This window comes from Eublepharis macularius, chromosome 6 (genome assembly GCF_028583425.1).
Source record: "Eublepharis macularius isolate TG4126 chromosome 6, MPM_Emac_v1.0, whole genome shotgun sequence".
Taxonomy (NCBI): Eukaryota; Metazoa; Chordata; class Lepidosauria; order Squamata; family Eublepharidae; genus Eublepharis; species Eublepharis macularius.
This window is the reverse complement of record NC_072795.1, coordinates 86,992,515-87,004,950: the sequence shown is the minus strand read 5'-3', so window position 1 is coordinate 87,004,950 and position 12,436 is coordinate 86,992,515. Positions and strand designations below refer to the sequence as shown.

Here is a 12,436-nt window from a genome sequence, read left to right as displayed (position 1 = left end):
TACTTGATCATTTAATTTTTTCTCCATCCTCCAGTAATGGCACACCCAAATACGTTACTCTTTTATTTTACATGTGGATGCCTCCAATGAAGAACTTGGTGCTGTTCTCTATCAGTGGCAGGAATGTCAACTTTGAGTTATTGGATATGGTTTAAGGACACTCAAAGCAGCAGAGGGAAATTATCATCTGCATGCAGAGAAAATGGAATTCTTGGCCTTGAAGTGGACAGCCACAGACAAGTTCCAACATTTTATTTATTAGGCACCAACAATCATCGTGTACAGAGATAATAGTATATCAACATACATTTGTGTTACGATCCCTTCTGACCAGTCCAGTGACTATGACACAGAATGCTCAGAGGTAAAGCTGAGGGGGTCCTATGGCTGAGGAAGACCAGAGTATGAACCAGCAGCAGCAGAGGCCACCCTGCCAGAGCCCGAAGACCTTGCCACCAGCCCTTGAGATAGCCATTAGGCCTAATGGTTGCTGGCAGGCCTAGCTCCCAAAAGTTCTCAGTCAAATGTCAAAGTGGCTGTGCAAAGCCCCCCTCCCTCCCCACACTGCTGCTGCCTTTTATTGACACAAACCAAGGCTTGAAATTTGGCAGTACTGTTATGGATTAGCAAACAGTGGTTGAATAGTTTAAAACATCACTTTTTGTACCCGCTGTGTTAGCAATCAAATGTTGTAATTTAGTGTCCAAGTGGATCCATGGTTTTTAAACGTTTTCTGTTACAATAAGTATGTATTTTCATGGATGTTGATGAAAGAGATGGAAGTGGCCAGCTAGTCATCTTGCATGTCTGAGATTCTCATGCTAGGGTTGCCAGGCACTGCCTGGCCACCAGTAAGAGACTGGGGAGGCAGGGACATGGGAAACTCTGTGGGTGACAGCATGACATTACTTCTGGGGAAAAACTGGAAGTAATGTCATGCCACTATAGGAATTGCCAAAAAATCTATGATAAAACCATAGAGTTTCCAACAATTCCTAGAGAAGATTGATGTTCCTTCTGAGTTTTCTGCATGAGTTTTCTGCAGAAGTGACATCAGACCATTGTCTAACAGTGATTGTTTGAAGTTATTTTTCTCCTCTTGGCTGTGGTAGTGGAAAAGGAAGTCATGGGTAGGGGATTCCTTGCCCCTATTGGGGACTTTACAGCCCTATCACTTGCATATATTTGAATCTAGCTAATGTGTGGATGCACTCTTTTGATTATTACTTAAATGTGTAGCACCTCTTACTATGTGGAGAACATTTATCTGTAGCCTCATGGTGAACTGAGTATTTCTGCTGTCCTAAGGCAATTTTAAATTTTAGGGAAGAAGAGGTAGTGGTAATGTTCATCCCGTTATATAGCAGAAGCCACAGGCCCTGTTGCTACTAGATCCAGCTTCACTGGTAATCAGTGTTTGGAAGGCCTCCTTTACAATTACAAGCCCTCCTTTCTGATCCATAGAATGTGGAGATTCATTGCAAGTACTCTACAGAAAGTACTCTACTGGTACAGGAGCTTTTCAGTTCTAATTCATAAATCCAAAGCTCACTGTTGACATTGAGAAAAGGTTCTAACTTCTAACATATACTGTGGGATTTCAAATGGAGATGAATATATCTGAGGAAAGTGAGAATAGTTTAAATGACACAAATCAAAATGCCTTACTTTGGAGTAGAATACTGGAACAAGACAAAGGTGACTGACACTTCATCCTAATCCTTTATTTCCATTTATCATTCCAATTTATAAAGTTGTGTTTGTTGATGAGATGATGAAAAAATGTCATAGTGTTCATTTGGAAGGATGTAGAAAATTTAATGCAAATAAATTGAAATCAAAATACATTTTTTTTTGCATTTTTGGCCAGCATTACATGCTCGTCAAAGAAATATACCAAACTTATAGAGCTTGAAATCATCACACCTGGAGCAAGGCTTGCTATTTATTGTGAAGGACTATTCCATATATGTTCTTATTTAAATAAATAAGCCATGACAGTTTACCAGGTGGCCACTATAGATATCTGATGCCTAGTGTTTACATTGCAACATATACAAATGGCTATCACATGATTAATTAACATACATGCCATATGGTGATTATTTATCAAGATACAATAGTTAGGAACAAAAGATGACAGCCATTTCACAAACCAAAGTAATTGGATGAACAATTTGATTTTGATTAGAATAAATGTCCGTGTCCCAATACTTTGACAACTGGGTTGTGTGACTATCAGTAACAAGAATTTCAATAACTTTTTTTGGAAGACACCGATCACTTTAAAAGTTGTATTCAAAAGCTGCACTTTGAAATATTGTGCTGGAATTTTAAAATGCAATTCTATAGACTGGTTCAGTGACATACCAATGATCAGTATGTATCTTGTAATTTCCCCTTCATCAATTTGCTACTCAGAAATAAGCGAGATAGAACAAACAGTATGGTACCAAAAGAACAGTAGTAACAGCAAATGAACTGATGGCTACATCTGTTGTGAGAGTTGCACGCTTCTCCAATTCTGAAAATAAAAAAGACAGTTTGGAATAAATTGTTGGTAACTACATGTATGCTAGTTGTTCACAGTTGTCTGTTTATCATTTGCTGACAACAACATAAAGAGATGATTGACAGATATGAATTATCCCAGATCAAACATCCTGACATTTTCCTTTCCCCATCATCTTAGACAGAATACTTTTTGAAAGAAGCAATTTACACATTCATCTGCAGTCATCAGTTGATGAATATGCTCATATTAATTCTTCTTAATAGCCAAGAGCTGCATTTTATGCTTAAGTTTACCGAAATACTAGACTTGGTTCCAATCTAATGACAGTACTATCTAATCTATATCTTACCATGGTGTTATAAGATACTGTCTCCATCTGTACCAAAGAATTTATCAACACAGATATCCTACACAATTAGCTGAATGATAAATCAATCGTCAGGGCTGCCGAGAAGGTGATAAAATGGCAATGACTCATAGAACTCTTTCATATAGGCTCTTTTATCTATTTTGGCTTCTGAAAGCAAAAGGATTTTTGAAAAAGGTTTCATACAGCACAGTGATATATTCTGCGTTGACTTCTGATTTTATAGAAAATGTTTTAAACACATTAAAGATAAAATGCTGTCCTGCCACAGGCAATAAAGTTTTAATCTTGGTTTTCCAAACTGGTATCATCTGCATGGTCATTTTTCAGCATATTGTACTCCATTCTGCTTCCCATGTTCATCTCATTTCCAGATGTCCAAGTTAGTGATTTGACGCAGATACAACATTTTCCTCATATTTCCCCCCTGCGCACATTCTGTGATTTATTTTTTAAGCTAATGCCTAGTTGATGCTGCCACATGTTATGTCTGTGTGAAACACTATACTCCCATTCTGCTTCTTATGCCCCCATCTTCCGTTCCCCCAGGAGCTGATTGGTCTGTCTGTCGGTAACCACTCCCACTCTACTCAGCTCCCTGAACTCCTTTTCTGCCATATTTATCAGTAAAGCAAGGTAAGGGTCATAAGGCTGCTTCTCCGTTCACTTCCTTCCTCCCAGGTATGCACAAACTCTCTTTATTTTTTTCACAGCCAGAAACAAGTCCTAACATCGCTGTTTATTCCCTGCTGGCTTTAAAAGCCATGAAAGGGTTAAATGTCTGCTTTCCCCTCCCTCTCTCCCTTCCTGCTGTTTTAGGCTTCTCCTAATGCCAAAGAGAAAAAAAAAGAAGCTGCCCGAGGGAATGAAGCAGCAGCATTTTAACTCTTTCCTGGCTTGGCTTTTAAAAAAAATGAGAGTAGAACAAGCACCAAAAGTACATTTTGCCCCAGAACTCTGCCACCAATTGCCTCTCCAGTGAGCATGGGACAGCTCAACATTACTATGTTACCATGCATATAATTTTTTTAATATATAAAATAATGATGTCCGCTTCAGCCCCCACAAAATGCGGCTTCAAACAGACACGTCAACTTGTCTGGAATAAGAAAACAGACACCAAAATCACCTCTAGCTGTTTCAGCACCCATCAGCGTGAAAGCTCAGCATTAACGGCCTAAAGTGTGCCATGCACAATGGTCCTCTGTTGTGCTCCAATGATTTTGTTTCGTTGTGCTTTATTCTTAAGGTATGGTCTTTATTCTTATAGTGTATGAAACCTTTAAAATCAGTTTTCCTTAAGAAGCTGAATAGGTTTTGGTTTTTTTTATAATATTTTTTTTTATTGGATGGGTCAATATAGTCAAATTAAGATACAAATACAATCCATTTCAATTCCTATGAATATATTTCCCCACCCCTCCCTTCCCCCCTTTTCAATGTTGACTTACAACAGCACTCCAACCCCCCGTTATTAATAACACATTATTTCTATACTAAAATTGTTCTTATCTTGTTATTAGTAAAGATCTTAACTAAGAAGCTGAATAGGTTTTGAAGAGCCTGTATGAAGGGATGTTTAGAGAGTTCCACCTCTTAAAGCACTTACAGATACAGCCTAAAATGGACTGAGAGAATTATCTTTCCAATGCATGGTGATTTTACAGTGGGATCCATGTAGAGTACAGCTATGTGAATGGCACTGCTGTGTGATAGACTTCCATACTACTACATTTTCACTCACACAACCAGAAAATAAATTGATACAGGAAAATACATGTGGTTAAATTGATTAGGCTATCAAATTTAGCAATTTATTCAGTATCACCTTGCATTCTTTGGAACTATTCTTGAATATGTTTTATTTTACAAAAATTATACCCCGCCTTTCTTCCTCATAATGGCTACTAATGTGGCTAACAAATTAAAACATAAATAAATAAAACATAAATAAAATTACAGAACCATTAACATCAACAAAAAGCAAATCATTCAAACAATTAAAACTTGAGCTAAAATATGTACTAAAGTGGTTTAGTGGTTGGGCTGCAAATTAGCACTCTGCTGGTTTGAATCCCACTACTGCCATGAGCTCAGCTGATGGCCTTGGGTAAGCCACTACTCTCCGCCCCATTTCACCAGCTGTATTGTGGGGATAACAACAACACAAACTTTATTCACTGCTGTGAGTGGGCACTAATCTATCCAGATGGGTGGTAGATAAGCACACTGTTATTATTGTAAAAACAACAATTGAAACACTGGACAGAAAGGAGGGATCAATGAGGAACCCAAAACAAAACAAAAGTGTTTTCACTTGCTCGCAGAAAATGGCAACAAAGGGGGACATATGAATCTCCACAGGGATAGAATTCCAGAGTTTTGGTGCACCAACCAAGAAGGTCTTCTCCCATGCTATCTGCCCAATCTCAGAAAGTGGTAGCACCCAAAGCCAAGCCTCAGAAGATGACCACAGTGGGTGAGTAGGTTCATAAGGATGTTCCTTCAGGTATGTTGGTTCCAAACCATATAGGGTTTTAAAGATCAATACCAGCACCCTGAATTGTGCCCAGAAATATATTAGAAGCCAATATAGATGGGACAATACTGGAGTGATATGGTTCCTATGACCCACTCCAGTCAATATCCTGGCAGCAGCATTCTGCACCAATTGAAGTTTCTGAACACTTTTCAAGGGCAAGCCCACACAGAGCACATGGCAGTAATATAATCTAGATGTAACCAGCACATGCATCATGGTGGCCAGATAGTTTCTGCCTAGGAAAGGCCACAGCTAGCTAAGCAGTTGAAGTTAGTAAAAGGAAATCCTGGCCACAGCTGCAACTTACTTATCCAGCAGTAGGCCTAGATCCAAGATTACCCTCCAGACTATGGACCTGTTCCTTCAAGAAGAGTACAACCTTCCATTCATCAGTACCACTTCAGTATTATCAAGATTAAACTTCAGTTTACTAGCTCTTATCCACTCCAAAACTACTTCCAGGCATCAGTTTAGAGTTTCCACAGCCTCCCTGGGATCAGCTAGAAGCAGATAAAGCTGACTGTCACCCTCATATTGGTGACAACCCAGCCCAAATCTCTGGATGACCTTACCCAGCAGTTTCATGTTAAAGAGTCCCAAAGGCCAAGGGGCTGAGTAGCAGTCCCTCAGCACCACCTTCAGAAACCTACCAGTTCGGACTGGAATCACCACAATCCTAACCTGGAAAAGCAGTCCAGAAGGCTACCATGATTGAGAGCTGCATAGTGGTTAAGTGGCTGGGCTGAGAATCAGCCACTCTGCTCCCCAGCTGTATTTTGGGACTAATAATAATGCAGACTTTGTTCACCGCTCTGAGTGTGGCACTAATCTGTCCAGAAGGGCAGAAAATAAGCATGCTGTCCTTCTTCTTCTTCTTCTTCTTCTTCTTCTTCTTCTTCTTCTTCTCGATGCTGAGAGGTCCAGGAAAATAAACAGTCACACACCCTCTGTCCATCTCCTGATGCAGGTCATCCACGAGGGCTATCAAGGCTGTTTCAGTGCCATGATCAGTCCTGAAACTGGATTGGAAAGGATCCAAACAATCCACTTCATAAATGAAAGCTTGACGTTGTCCAGCTACCTCTATCTTGTTCATGATTCCAACGTTTGAGACCAGTCAATAGTTAATGAGATCTCCAGGTCAGACTTCTTTAGAAATGGATGGGCCACAGCCTGTTTCAAGACTAGGTGACCATCCCCAGAATGATTAAAGGCAATATATTATAAATGTTGTGAAGATATATTAGCAATACCCTTGCAAAGAGTAATGAATGAAATACAAGAGAGAAAGCATATACCACTACCTTGGCAAGAAGCAAATATAACTTTAATATACAAGGAAGGGATTGAGCCGTTGTTACCACAAAGCCAGCCTGATAACGACTGCATATGGGGGAAGGAGAGTTGCTGCCAGGAGGTGAGGGATGTGGAGCAACATGATGGGATCTCTGGGGATCCTCCTCTGGGAGGATGGACCACCCTCCTTTTTGCTGTTTGGGGAGGTAGGGATGGACTTGAGAAATCTGGCACAGGGAGGGGGTGGATGATGGCCCCCAAAGTGGTTTCTCTGGTTCTGTAGGCCATCAGTCCACTCGGGGGGGGGGCATTACCTCAGGACAGGAGCATGGCTCTCGAGGTACAACCCGTGTTCTCCTTGCATCTTTGTGGTGCAGTGATGTGTTCAAATGGTGCTGTCACAAGTCCATAGGCGTTTTTTACTCCCATCACCTCCAATGGGCCTTCTGGTCTCTCACGTGGTTTCCAATGGGCATTCCTGTCACTCATTGAAGAACCCACACACTCTCCACCCCTTTGGGACCTGGGGCCTGATCCCAAGTGGTGCAGGCTGCAAGTGTGGCCTTCAATGGGTCCTGCCACCTTTCTGGGCTCACTTTTCAGAGAGGGGATGCATCTTCCTTGGGACAGCAGTAGCAGTGGTGGTGGAGATTGCAAGTGAGTGGTGTTTCTGCTGCCAGCCTGCCCTTTGTTGGGAACAAGGTTGGACAAGCAAGTGGGCAAGCACCCCATCTGCACCGTAAATGTCCCATCCCCCTGGGGCAGGGCTCCTCTCAGGGCAAGTGTCTCAGTTGGTGTGCGGCAAGCCCAACCTGGGGGTCTCTTCCTGTGGGGCAGTGGTATGGCAGCTGGGGATGGAAAATGCTGCCTGGGACTGGATACACTTTCCCTTGATAATCATGGTGCTGTCAACTGCTACTGCCCTGCAATTGGTCGATTCTGGCAACATTGCCTGAGCAACGATGGCACATTCACTCCTGGCCGCAACTCGCTTGGCCTGGCTGGCTGGCCCAACTTTCCCGAGAAAGTCCTTAGGAAGCAGACAAGTTGCGCTGCATTTATGCTGATGCATGGCTGTGGGTGCCAGATGGGGCCTTAGGATTGCACAGTAAGTTTGTGATGAATCCAAAAAATACGTTACTAAATATTTTAACAAGTAAAATTACAAAAATGCAAAACGAATATTTAAGTACTAGCTTGATACCCGTGCTTCACTACAGTATTTAACTACTTTAAATCCAGTTATAATATTTATGGATATATAACATTTTTTGGAGCTTCACAAAGGTGTTTGAATAAAGCGAAGCGTGTTGATGCCGAAAACTGATGAAGTGAATTTTGAAACCAAGGGTTTGAAAGAGAGAATGGCTGTGGAATGTAAGCATATAGAAAAACAACTTAGATTTCGCAGAGTCCTGGAAGTGGAAGGGAAATCAACCCAAGAGCAGATTTCAGAAGTACTAGCAGAATTTTTGAATAAGGAACCGGAGGAAGTGGCAGCCTTTCTGGATGTGACATACAGAATCAACTCAAAATATGCAGCACAAAAAAACCTACCAAGGGATATAATAGTCCAATTTACAACGAAAAGAACAAGAAAAGAAATTGTGAGTAAGCAATTTCAAAACCCTCTGGAAATTGGTGGAAAAAGAGTGAGAATAATGAAGGAACTTCCTAGGGGGGGTTTGTTGGAGAGGAAGAAATACAGAGAACTAGTACAAATGTTGAAAGAATTGAACATCAGATATAGATGGGAAATACCAGAAGGATTGAGTTTTGAGTTTCGTGAGACCAGAAGAACACTCAGATCTGGACAGGAGATGGAAATGTTCATAAAGGACTATGAAAAAGACTTACCCAAAAGATCTAAAATTTGATAATGGAGTGCAAAATTATATCTTGGAACATAAACGGACTAAATTCACCTTCGAAACGTAAAGCTACTTTCCACTGGCTATCTAATCAACATTGTAATATAATTTGTCTGCAGGAGACACATATTAGGAAACAAGATGTGAAATATTTAAAATTTGTTAAACTGGGGAAAGAATTTGCAGCTGCGTCAAATCAGAAAAAAAGAGGAGTTGTTTTATATATTAAAGAGGAGCTGCAACCGAAAATGATTTTAAATGATCTGGAAGCTAGATATATAGCAGTGGAAATAATTTGGAATAAAAAGAAAATACTTTTGATTGGGATTTATGCACCTAATGGTGCTAAAGAGAACTTTTTTAAAGATTTACAGAACCAACTGGATGGACTAACATATGCTCAAATAATTCTGGCAGGTGACTTTAATGGAGTAACAAATTTGGACGATGATAAAAAAACGAAGGCTGCTCACAAAAAAAGAGGACTTTTGCCAAAATCCTTTTTTGAAATTAAAGATCAGGAAAATTTGGAAGATGTATGGAGAAGAAGTAATTCTAAAACAAAACAATACACGTTCTATTCTGTGAGACACTCGACATTATCAAGAATTGATATGATCTGGGCCTCCAAAGATTTGGCGGTGTGGACTAAAGATGTGGAAATAATGCCTAAAGTAGGCTCAGATCATAATCCAGTAATGTGGAAATTTGGGAAAGGCACCAAAAAACGAGGATGGAGGATAAATGAAGATATGCTGCAACTAGAAGATAATATAGTGCTACTACAAAGAGAGACCAAATCCTTTATACAATATAATCTAAATAAAGATGTTTCAATTGATAAAGTTTGGGACACCTACAAAGCAGTGATTAGAGGAACTTTAATGGGTTTAAATGCAAGAGACAAGAGGAGAAAAGAAGAAAAAAGGCAAGAAATTATGGAAAAGATAAAGGCCAAGGAGTTACAATTAAAGAAAAGACCAGGGAAGAAAAAGCTGTATCAAGAAATAAAAATTTTGCAAGAACAGCTGAGAGTAATGAATAATAAAGAATTAGAGTGGGAACTGAAAAAAATGAATCAAAAGTCATTTGAAGGTGCGAATAAACCTGGGAAATATTTAGCGTGGCAGCTGAAAAAGAAAAGGGAGAAAAAAGTAATAACCAAGATTCAAGAAGATGGCAAGACGTTAACAGATCAATTGGCTATTAGTAGACCTTTTTTTAAGTATTTTGCAAAACTGTATCAAAGAAAGGAAGTGAATCTGGACACTATTGATCAATATCTGAACAAGATCAATTTACCAATATTATCAGGAAAATGGAAAGAAAAGCTGAATGCAGAAATAACAGAGATGGAAATAAAAGAGGCTATTCGGATGACTAAGTTAGGGAAGGCACCAGGCCCAGATGGAATTACGGCTAGGTTCTACAAATTATTGGAAAATGAACTGGTACCTTTCTTGAAAGTGGTAATGAATGAAATCTTAAAAGGACAAAAGATACCAGAGTCTTGGAATGAGGCCAATATATCATTGATACCAAAAGAAAATCAAGATTTAAGCAATGTCAAGAACTATCATCCTATTTCATTGTTAAATAATGATTACAAAATTTTTGCAAAAATTTTGGCGGAGAGATTAAAGGACTGGTTAGTCGAGTTTATTGCAGAAGAGCAAGCAGGGTTCCTTCCAAACAGGCAAATTAGAGACAATTTGAGAACTGTAGTAAATGCTATAGAATATTACGATAAACATTGTGAAAAGGAAGTTGGTTTCTTCTTTGTGGATGCAGAAAAAGCTTTTGATAATTTGAACTGGAATTTTATGTTTGCCACAATGGAGAGGCTGCAAATGGGAAAAGATTTTATTCAAGCAGTAAAAGCAATATACAGAGACCAATGTGCGGCAATTGTAGTAAATGACGATTTAACAAAAAAATTGGAAATAAGAAAGCGTACAAGACAGGGATGCCCATTATCTCCATCGTTGTTCATTTTGATTTTGGAACTGCTATTGATTCAAATACGAGAAGATGATACTATAAGAGGCATAAAGATTAAAGAATTTACCTACAAGGTTAGAGCTTTTGCGGATGATGTGATGGTTATAGTGGAAGACCCAATACAAAACATGCCGAAGTTGCTTGATAAGATAAAAGAGTTCGGAGATCTGGCTGGATTTTATGTTAATAAGAATAAATCAAAGACACTATGCAAGAATATGACTAAACAAAAGCAACAAGAGTTAATGGAACTTATTGATTGTGAAGTAACACATAAAGTTAAATATCTTGGAATTGAGATAACTGCGAAAAATATTGATTTATCTAAGAACAACTATGAAAAGCTATGGCAACAGATTGATAGAGACTTGATTAAATGGAATAAATTAAATCTGTCATGGCTGGGAAGAATAGCGGCAGTTAAGATGAATGTGTTACCACGGATTATGTTCCTATTACAAACAATTCCAATTATTAGAGATACAAAACAATTTGAAAAATGGCAGAGGAAGATCTCTGACTTTGTGTGGGCAGGCAAGAAACCTCGAGTAAAAATGAAAGTTCTGTGTGATGCTAAAGAAAGAGGTGGACTGCAGTTGCCAAACATTAGATTATATCATGAAGCAATATGTTTGGTTTGGCTAAAAGAGTGGATGTCACTGAAAGACCGCAAACTCTTAACATTGGAAGGTTATAAGAAGTTGTTTGGATGGCATGCCTATTTGTGGCAGGATAAAATAAAAGCTGAGTCTATGTTTTTGCACCATTATATTAGAAGGAGCCTCTTCACGATCTGGAAAAAATATAAAAAATATCTGGGTGAAGGTATCCCCTCTTGGGTGGCACCATATGAAGTGATCAATCCGAGAGCTATCTATAATGAAGAACAATGTTTACCATATAAAGAGATACTGATTATGGAACAAAAAATGGTAAGAATCAAAACGGAGGAAGAGTTATCCTCCTGTTATGGATGGTTCCAATATAGACAGATTAGAGACCTTTACATCTCGGATTGTTCAAAAGGAGGAATCAAATGGAAAAACTCAGAGTTGGAAGAGACTATACTACAAGAAAATAAAAAGAAGATATCAAAAATTTATAAAATACTTTTGAAGTGGTATACAGAGGATGAGACAGTCAAAGTACAGATGGTGAAGTGGGCAATTAACTGTCACAAAGAAATAACAATGGAGTCATGGGAACATTTATGGAAAACTACATTGAAGATTTCAACTTGTACCAGTATTAAAGAGAATGTCTATAAGATGATTTATAGATGGTATTTAACGCCTAAAAAAATTGCGCTTGGAAATGCAAATATGTCAGATAAATGCTGGAAATGTAAAAAGCATGAAGGATCATTGTATCATATGTGGTGGACGTGTGAAGTAGCTAGACAGTACTGGGGAGATATTTTAGAAGTAATAAATGAGATTTTGCAGACCCAAATAAAGAAGAACCCAGAGCTATTGCTACTGAATTTAACTATGGAAGATGTTCCTATGCAATACAGAACATTACTATTCTATATGACAACGGCAGCAAGACTTTTATATGCGCAGAAATGGAAAGTGCAAGAAATACCAACTATTGAAGACTGGATGTATAAATTGCTGTACATGGCAGAAATGGACAAAATGACAAGAAAGCTGAGAGATTAGAATCTGGCAGAATTCTTTACTGATTGGGGAAGACTGAAAACATATTTAGAAAAGAAGTGGGACGTGAAAGGGGAACTATGGCAATTCAAAAATTATTATAATGTTGTTTTTTTTACTGGAAGAGATGGAATCTTTACCATATGGAGAGAAGTATTAGCTAATTGTTAGCTTAAATTTAAG

At 38.8% G+C, this 12,436-nt stretch overlaps 1 protein-coding gene across 4 annotated transcripts in view; it reads right to left on the bottom strand.

The window, feature by feature from the left end:
• Positions 1-237: 237 nt before the first annotated feature.
• The window catches only part of LOC129331768 (deleted in malignant brain tumors 1 protein-like), a 95,423-nt gene continuing 83,224 nt past the window's right edge, over positions 238-12,436 (bottom strand). For all 4 annotated transcript variants that reach the window (XM_054982270.1, XM_054982271.1, XM_054982273.1 and 1 more), the window contains one exon: positions 238-2,524. The gene's annotated coding sequence lies outside the window, so the exon portion shown is untranslated. The remainder of the gene's footprint in view (positions 2,525-12,436) is intronic.